This window comes from Elaeis guineensis, chromosome 1, assembly GCF_000442705.2.
Source record: "Elaeis guineensis isolate ETL-2024a chromosome 1, EG11, whole genome shotgun sequence".
Taxonomy (NCBI): Eukaryota; Viridiplantae; Streptophyta; class Magnoliopsida; order Arecales; family Arecaceae; genus Elaeis; species Elaeis guineensis.
In genome coordinates, this window is record NC_025993.2 from 183,201,126 (window position 1) to 183,210,348 (window position 9,223).

General features: G+C 56.9%; 1 pseudogene; it reads left to right on the forward strand.

Moving 5' to 3' along the window:
* Window positions 1-79: 79 nt before the first annotated feature.
* On the forward strand, window positions 80-3,318 carry LOC140857585 (uncharacterized; annotated as a pseudogene).
* The last annotated feature ends 5,905 nt before the right edge of the window (window positions 3,319-9,223 follow it).

Genomic DNA, 9,223 nt, shown 5'->3' on the forward strand with positions numbered 1-9,223 from the left:
TCTGTGTTTATCCTCCATCATTATTGTTTATTATGGAGGAGATGTAAAATGACCTACCCCTCCATGGTTGTTTATTTCATATTAGTGGAGCATGGGCTTTTGTTCCATTTGCATTGATGGTGTATATCTTTAATTTTTTAAATCAAAATGAATGGAAAAGTGGCAGTTAACTTTTTGATTTACTGCATGAAAATATATGGAGATTTGACGGTGGGGAACCTCACTGAATCTGGAGCTCTCTCTCTTTATATATATACATAAGTGTATAGGCTTAATTACTAAAAAAAATCATGTTGTGAACCAATGGAGGGCGTGGTTGAGTGTGGACCTGGAGCCAAGAAAGACAAACGCAAGCGTTCGCCTCAACACACAACCCAACTTAATCGGACTCCCTCACCCACACAACCCGAACCCAAGGTAACTCCGTTGGATGATGTCAAGCAGGTGGCAAACCTGAAATCGAAGCCGAGGGAGGGGAGTAAACCCATACAAACCAACACAAAGCCTGCTGATGTTAACATTGAGGCTAGCTTGAAAGTCTACACCCGCCCTTCTCCGGATGAACTGGTCCTCGAGGGAAAGGATGTGAGTACACATGTGAAAACAGGTTGAACTCCTGAAGGCGACAGTTGCTCCATCACAGGCCTCGAATGACTCTTCGAGGGTTGGTGTTCCTGCAACACTCCCACCAAGTGTCACGGGATCGCCATCCAGATGTGATCACGACGAAGCTTCCCCTCCGTCTCCGACAGCATCCACAGGGTATCGGTTCCCACCTCTAACCCATCATTATCATCATGAGAATTATTTGTTGGAATTGCAGGGGAGCGGACAAACCATCTTTTCTTCAACAACCTCAAAAGACTCACTCGTGAGAAAAGACCCCGATATTTTCTGCGTTTTGGAAACTAGACCGTCTGATCAATCCTGTGATCGACTGAAAAAGATTTTGCACTGTATAGATTTCATCAAGGTTGATAATCAGATTGCTATAGCGGTGGTCTGCCCCCTGGTTCCTCGGAGTTATTTACGCCCGCACCAACAGAATTCATAGGAGAATCGTCTGGGATCTGGCTACCAAAGCTATCTCTCTGGGCGTTCCTACAATGCTTGTGGGCGACTTTAATGTTACCCTTCAACCATCCGATAAGAAAGGGGGTAAAGAATTCAAATACAGTCAAAAGGTGCTGGAGTTCCAGAGCTCCCTCAACAACAGTTCCCTGATTGATGTGGGCTTCACAGGCGTCCCATACACCTGGTGTAACAATCGGAAGGGGAGAGCGCGGGTATGGGAACGGTTGGATAGAGGATTTTGCACCAATGGATGGCTCGCCGGATACCCCCGGAGGCAAAAGTTTACCATCTACCCAGGATTGGTTCAGACCATAGTCCCCTGTTCATCGAAGTTGTATCAAAGTTTAATAGGAAGCCCACGCCCTTTCGTTTTGAAAGATTCTGGTTATCCTGCACAGGCGTTAATGAAGTGGTGCGACGTGCTTGAAAAGGGCACCAATCCTCACCTCCTGCCCTTAGAGTCACTCTACTTCTGAAATCAACGAAGCGATCTCTTCTAAACTGGAACAGAAGGAGTGTGGGGAATCTATTAAAAAAAGCTAGAGATCTTGAGGAGCAAATCAATGCTCTTCAGAGTGAGGATGTTACTTCAGGTGGGCTCAGTGAGGTTCGACATAACATGCTCCTAAGGAAACTCGCCGAGCATGAACGTGTCCTCCATCAACAACAAGTGCTGTGGAAACAGAAGTCGCGGGTGAATTGGCTTCATGCTGGCGACCAAAATACAAATTTTTTTCACAAGAGCACCATCCTGCGTCGTAGAAAGAACATGTTGCGGCCAATCGTCTCGTCGCCCGATCGTCGGGAAGCGTGCACTTGCAAAAGGAAGTCCGCACTGACCGGAAGCGGCTCCGGCGGGGACCCTCCGACGGTCAAGTCAGAGAGGTGACTGGGCAACAGTGAAATGCAGACAGAGAGCTCTGAGAAGGAGAGAGGGAGAGGAAGAGAGAGGAGCGAGCCTGCGTAAGTGGGAGAGACGAGCGGATCGGTCCTTGCACTGTTGCCTTCCCCGGTATATATAGTGGAGCACGGTATGGCGCCGTCATTAATGGCGCAGACAAGTGAGGAACTGTCAACTCACTGTAGACTGTCAGAGCCGCTGTGAAAATGTCATGTCGCCGTGTGGCCGTCTAATCACCAGGGTTGACCTCGCTCTCGGCGGGACAATGCCCCTGGGTAACTGTGCCGCATGTCCGTGTCAGAGCTGACAAGGTCTGGCGGCTGTACGGCGATGGGAGGAGACGGCCGACCCTTGGTCGGTGGCCAGCAGAGTGGCGTCGGGTTCCTCCGTCAGTCGGCGAGTTTCATGTGAGTCGGCCTCTGGGTTTGGTCGGTCGGGAGGGATACGCCCGACATACCTCCAGTCGGCGATTGGGCCATTGAAAAGCCGTCAGTAGCGTCCGTTAGTCGGGCACTCCCGGCTTTCAGTCGGGGCGCTCCGACCGTCAATCGGTCGATATGCCCGTCAGTCGGTCGGTCGGCCAGTCGGAGACGGTCGGTCGGGCCGCCAGCCGGAGACGGTCGGTCGGGCCGCCAGCCGATCGGGCCCTCCGATAGTCGGTCGGTCGGTCGGTGGGTATCCCCCAACAGTTGCCCCCCTCCACTCCTAAGTCGGGTGGTGAGCTGACGACTAGGAGTGGATTTGTCGTACGCGAGGATCCGACCGTACCGCCGATTGATACGGTGTCCGGCGCCCTGTAAATGTCGAGAGGTTTACTGACGCCCGACATCCAGTCGACGCCAGGCGTCTCATCCCATCAGCATCAGGTGTCGGTCGGCGCCGGACGTCCCGCCGTGCCGGATGTCCCGCTGGTGTCAGCGATAAAACCGGTGCCAGGTGTCATGTCCCATCGGGAAGTGGAACCGTCGTGTCCCATCGGGAAGTGGAACCGTCGTGTCCCATCGGGAAGACAAAACGTCGCGTCCCGCCGCGACACGTGGCGTGTGGCCATCGGTTCGCGTTCGGTGGAGCGGATGGAGGCGACGTGGCGCAATCTGAAGGGGGGTGCGTCGAACCGTTGGATCGTTGGACGGCCCTGATGATGCCACGCGGCGAAATCTGGGGAGTCTTTGCTGGGCGTGCCTTCATCTCGACCGTTGGGGAGCACTATATATACAAAGTTACCCCCACATGGTTTTTTACCCCTCTCATTTTTACAGTCGAGACTCTGCCCACTTGAGCCTCCGCTCCAGGTACTTCTCCGCTCTGTCTCCCATTTGCGACTCTTTCCTTCCAAGGGCTAGAGAGCCTTCCCCCTCTTTCTTTTTCCTTTCTTCCTTGCCATTTCTTTGAGCTCATGGCTAGGACGTCCCCACGAGGCAGTCGGTCGGGAGAGCCGACCGAAGACACTCGGTCGTCCCCGGAGGTGGAGGCTTCTTCACTTTCGGGGCCGAACGTCGATCGGCTCCGGGAGCAGTACTGCGTCCCGGAGCAGATTCGGCTGTTCGGCCCTGGCGCCGATGGTCGGGTTAATAGCCCGCCCGAGGGTCAGGTGGCCTTCTATCTGGAGGATCTCCGGGCCGGCCTTCGATTCCCGATTCCGGAGTTCGTCCGGAACGTTCTGGACTATTATGGGTTATGCCCGGCACAACTTGCGCCGAACTCGGTTCGGCTGATAGTCAGCTTCGCCCTCCTGTGTCGGCTTTTGCCGACCGAACCTCGGATCTCTCTTTTCCGAGTTTTCTTTGTCCTCCGCCCTCACCCTAAAGCCCGAGGGTGGTGGTACTTCATTCCTCGGAAAGGGCTCTCTTTCATTACTGGTCTTCCAACATCCATTCACGGATGGAAGAACCAGTTCTTCTTCACGTCGTCCTCTGCCCCTTGGGGGTTTCCAGTCCGTTGGGGGAACCCCCGAACCGATCCAAATGAGAACAGTCGGGTGGAGGCCGATGATCGGGAGGACTTCCATCGGCTAAAGGATATCTCGGTGCCGAAGCAGAGCGAGCTCGTCACCGAGCAGGCCTTGTACGACGCCGGCCTTAGCCCGGTCCCCCGTTTAGGTCGGTTTGCATTCTCCCGACATCTTCATTTTCTTTTCTGTCTTCTTCTTTAGCTCTAACCTTTCGTCGTCTTTTTCAGATATGCCGCCGAGGACGCGACTGTCGGCAGCCGACATACGTCAGCACGCCGTGAGGAAGAGGCCGGCGGCAGGTGCCGGACCGTCGCAGCCTCCCAAGAGGCCCCGCGTGGTTCCGCCGAGCGAACCAGCCGGGTCGGAGGCAGAGCCGGTGATCGCACTGTCGGTGCCGACAGTGCTTGTTGATGTCCCGTCCGAGGGACCGTCAGTCGGGGGAGCTGCTTCGCCCGACCGTCGAGCGGCTGACTTTGCCGGGGGCACGCCGACCGCCCAGCAGATTCCGGAGGTTCGGGAGGAAGTCCGCGAACCTGAGCTGCCGACGCATGCCACCGCCGCGCCGTCTGCCGAGACTCGGTCGGGCTCGAGCTTGCCGTCTATCTCCGACGTCAGGGCCTGGACGGCAAGCCGAGGTAAGGCCCCAATGGCGTCGGGTGATGAAGGTCGGTCGGCGGGCGGGTCGGCCGACTTTCCGCTTCCCGAGGGTGCGTCGGGCCTGGCCAACCACGACTTGGCCAGGAGACTATGCCAAGCACTCCTCCTTCCCGCCGACATCGAAGCGATGAAGAACCAGCGTGTCTCCGACATGCTGTCGTCCTTCTATCCGATGATGATCCGGGTAAGCTCTCCTTCCCTCTGTTTTTAATCGCAGCATCGCAAGTTCGGCTTACTAACAGTCGGCTCTTTTTTGTGCAGCTGGTCTTCAACATATCCGAGCTGGAGGCCGGATATCGAAAGTTTGGGGACATGCGCGCGGCCTGGAGAGATAAGGTCGCGGGCCTCGAAGCCGAGAAGGCCATCCTTCTCGACCAATTTCAACAGTCGGTCGACCGGGAGAACCGACTCGAGGGGGAGGTCTCCCGATTTTCGGAGGAGATCTCCGGACTCAAGGAGGCCAAGGCGTCGCTGGAGTCGGAGCTCAAGTCGGCGAAGGATGACGCGGCCAAGAAGTCTCGGACCATCCGTCGGCTCCGACACGAGCGAGACAGTGTCGGCAAAGAGTTGGAGGGCGAGCGTGAGCAACTTCGGGCGAGTCTCGAGAACCTCGCTAAGGCTGAAGAGGGCCGTGCCGCCGCTCAGGCCGACGCAGACGTTGCCAAAGCCGAATCAGAGTCGGCGAAGGAGGCTTTGGGTCGGGCGGTCGAGGTCTTCCGGGACTCAGAGGAGTACCGCGAAGAGCTCCTCGAGAGCGGCTACCTCTCGTACCAAGTCGGGTACGAGGATGCCCGGGAAGCCGTTCGGAGCTTGTACCCCGAACTTGACCTCAGCAACGTGGTTCTGCCAGGGTCGGAGGCCCCAGCTGCGGAGGAGACGGCCGGACCAGCGTCGGATGGTCTCTCCACCAGGGCAGAAGCCGAAGACGTCGGAGAGCCGGTTGCCGAAGACCAGTCGGCTCCGATGGCTGAAGTCGGAGCAGATCTTCCGACCAACTCGCATCGTCGTCCAGTGGAGGACGTCGACTCCGATGATTAGTCGGTTTTATTTTGTCTTCTGTTTTGCTTTGAATTGTAATCGGGCTCCGGCCTTTACCTTGTAGACTTTCCTTTGTTTATGGAAAAAATTTCTTTAAGTCTTGAATGAATTCCTCTTTTGCCTTCTCCCCCTGTTTGCAATGCCAAACATGTCTGCAATGTCGAACGTTAGTCGCTGACTTAGTCAAGTCACCAACTCGCATAAGTCGGTAGGGCTTCAGCAACTTGTTCAGCCCCGAGAGTAAAATGTGTCCCGACTTTAGGTCGGGTTCCGACAGTCGAAGTCGGCGTCCGGCGCAGTGTCGGGGAAACGATAGTAAGTCGGGTCCCCATACCCCTGCGTCGGGTTCGATGTTTTCCGACGTCCGGTGGTAAGCCGAATGTCGTTCAGCCGGCCGTTGGTCGGTCGGCAAGTCGTAGATGCGACAAAGGTCGCGTCGTGTGACAGACGGTGGTAAGCCGAACATCCCTCGACCGGCCGTAGCTCGGTCGGAAGTCGCGACAATAGTCGCGTGGGCTTTTTGCCTTTCTTCGGTCGGGGCCCGATCGGCCTGTCGGCCGACGGATTCTGCCCGAAAATTCGACCGTAGAGGGAGCATGAACTCCCGTTCATAAGAGTCCGTCGGCCCTTTGTGGAGGTCCGACAAGTCGTCGAAGGAATATTGACTCCCGTCGTTGTAGATGCATCGGTCCGTGTAAGGGGCCGATGTGTCGTCGGTGCCAGATCCGCGTCGGCGCGTCGGGGCTGAGCGCCGACCGGTAGTGGAAGAGTTAGAACTCCAATTTTTCAAACTGAACATGTATTCCGACAATTGAATTACAGAATTCACTGGCAATACAGCTTCAAGTTGTCGGCGTTCCAAGTCCGGGGAATGGTTTTTCCCTCAAGGGTTTCCAGCCGATAGGCTCTCGGCCCGAAGGTGTCAGCAACCTTGTAGGGTCCTTCCCAGTTGGGAGCCAACTTCCCTTGGTCCAAGGGCTTCGACACCTCCGCCTTCCTCAAGACTAGGTCGCCAGGCCTGAAGAGCTTTGGTCTGACCTTGGCGTTGTAGTACCGGGCGACCCTCTGTCGGTATGAGGCCATTCGGATTTGAGCCTCATTTCGCAGTTCGGGGAGAAGGTCTAGGTCGGCCCTCCGACTTTCGGAGTTGTCCGGCTCGTGGTACTGCTCGACCCTTGAAGACGGCAGGCCAATCTCGAGCGGGATCACAGCTTCTGTCCCGTAGGCCAAACTGAACGGTGACTCTCCGGTCGGGACACGGGGGGTCGTTCGGTAAGCCCATAGGACGGAGCCCAGCTCGTCGACCCAGAGACCTTTGGCTTCGTTCAGTCGGGTCTTGAGTCCATGGAGCAAGGTTCGGTTCGTCACCTCAACCTCACCGTTGGACTGTGGGTGCCCGACTGAAGTTAGTCGATGACGGATGTGGAACCTGGCGCAGAAGTCCTTGAAGTCTTGGTTGTCGAATTGCCGTCCGTTGTCGGTGATGATGGTGTGCGGCAATCCGAACCTGAAGATGATGGACTTTTGGACGAAGTCCTCCATCTTTCGCTCGGCGATCTGCGCCAAGGGCTCGGCCTCGACCCACTTCGTGAAGTAGTCGATGGCGACAACGATGAACTTCCTTTGGCCCGACGCCGGTGGGAAGGGGCCGAGAATATCGACTCCCCACTGAGCGAAGGGCCATGGAGCGACAATGGGAGTGATTTGGCTGGCCGGTTGGTGCTGAATATTGGCATACTTCTGACATGGCTCGCACCTTCGGACCAACTCTGCCGCATCCTTCCTCATGGTCGGCCAGTAGTAGCCCTTTCGTAAGACCTTGAAGGCTAAGGACTTGCCTCCCAAGTGATTCCCGCAAATTCCTTCGTGAACCTCTCGGAGGGCGTAATCAGCGTCAGTCGGTCCCAAGCACCTGAGCAGAGGGAGGGAGAACGACCTCTTGTAGAGTCGGCCGTCCATGATCACATATTGTGACGCCGACCATCGGAGTCGCTTGGCCTCCGCGGGATCTTCGGGACTGGTCCCCTCGGACAGGTACTGGATGATCGGGTCCATCCAACTTGGTTCAGACGTTAGCTGCTGTACTTCTTCGACCCGATCGATGCTCGGCTGTTGGAGGTTTTCGACAAACGTCCGACCCAAAGAATCATAGGCCGACGTTGCCAATCTGGAGAGAGCGTCGGCACGGGTGTTCTCCGTCCTGGGGATGTGGGAGATCTCGAAATGCCCGAAGTGGGCCACGAGATCCTTTACCCTCTGAAGATACTTGATCATGGTCGGATCTCGCGCCTCAAAGTCGCCCTTGACCTGCCCCACGATCAGCTGAGAGTCGGAGAATGCCCGGAGGCTGTCGACGCCCAGTTCCTTCGCCATCCTCAAGCCCGCGAGGAGTACCTCGTATTCGGCTTGATTGTTGGAGGCCTTGAAGTCGAACCGGAGGGCGTATTCGGTGACTACCCCATCCGAGTTCGTGAGCAGGAGCCCGGCCCCGCTTCCCTGAGCGTTGGAGGCTCCGTCGATGTGAAGTACCCAGGTGGAGATCGGGTCTGGCTCAGAGACCGAATCTCGTCCCGGGCCTTCAGCTCCCGACCTTCGGTCGGTCGTCGGGCATTCAGCGATGAAGTCGGCCAAGACCTGAGCCTTCAAGGCAGGCCTCGGTCGGTACTAAATATCGAACTCGCTAAGCTTCACTGTTGCCCAGTCACCTCTCTGACTTGACCGTCGGAGGGTCCCCTACCTGGCGCGCCAATCTGTTGCGGCCAATCGCCTCGTCGCCCGATCGTCGGGAAGCGTGCACCTGCAAAAGAAAGTCTGCACTGACCGGAGGCGGCTTCGGCGGGGACCCTCCGACGGTCAAGTCAGAGAGGTGACTGGGCAACAGTGAAATGCAGACAGAGAGCTCTGAGAAGGAGAGAGGGAGAGGAAGAGAGAGGAGCGAGCCTGCGTAAGTGGGAGAGACGAGCGGATCGGTCCTTGCACTGTTGCCTTCCCCGGTATATATAGTGGAGCACGGTTTGGCGCCGTCATTAATGGCGCAGACAAGTGAGGAACTGTCAACTCACTGTAGACTGTCAGAGCCGCTGTGAAAATGTCATGTCGCCGTGTGGCCGTCTAATCACCAGGGTTGACCTCGCTCTCGGCGGGACAATGCCCCTGGGTAACTGTGCCGCATGTCCGTGTCAGAGCTGACAAGGTCTGGCGGCTGTACGGTGATGGGAGGAGACGGCCGACTCTTGGTCGGTGGCCAGCAGAGTGGCGTCGGGTTCCTCCGTCAGTCGGCGAGTTTCATGTGAGTCGGCCTCTGGGTTTGGTCGGTCGGGAGGGATACGCCCGACATACCTCCAGTCGGCGATTGGGCCATTGAAAAGCCGTCAGTAGCGTCCGTTAGTCGGGCACTCCCGGCTTTCAGTCGGGGCGCTCCGACCGTCAATCGGTCGATATGCCCGTCAGTCGGTCGGTCGGCCAGTCGGAGACGGTCGGTCGGGCCGCCAGCCGGAGACGGTCGGTCGGGCCGCCAGCCGGTCGGGGCCCTCCGATAGTCGGTCGGTCGGTCGGTGGGTATCCCCCAACAGAACAGAATATGGACAATTACTAATCTTCAG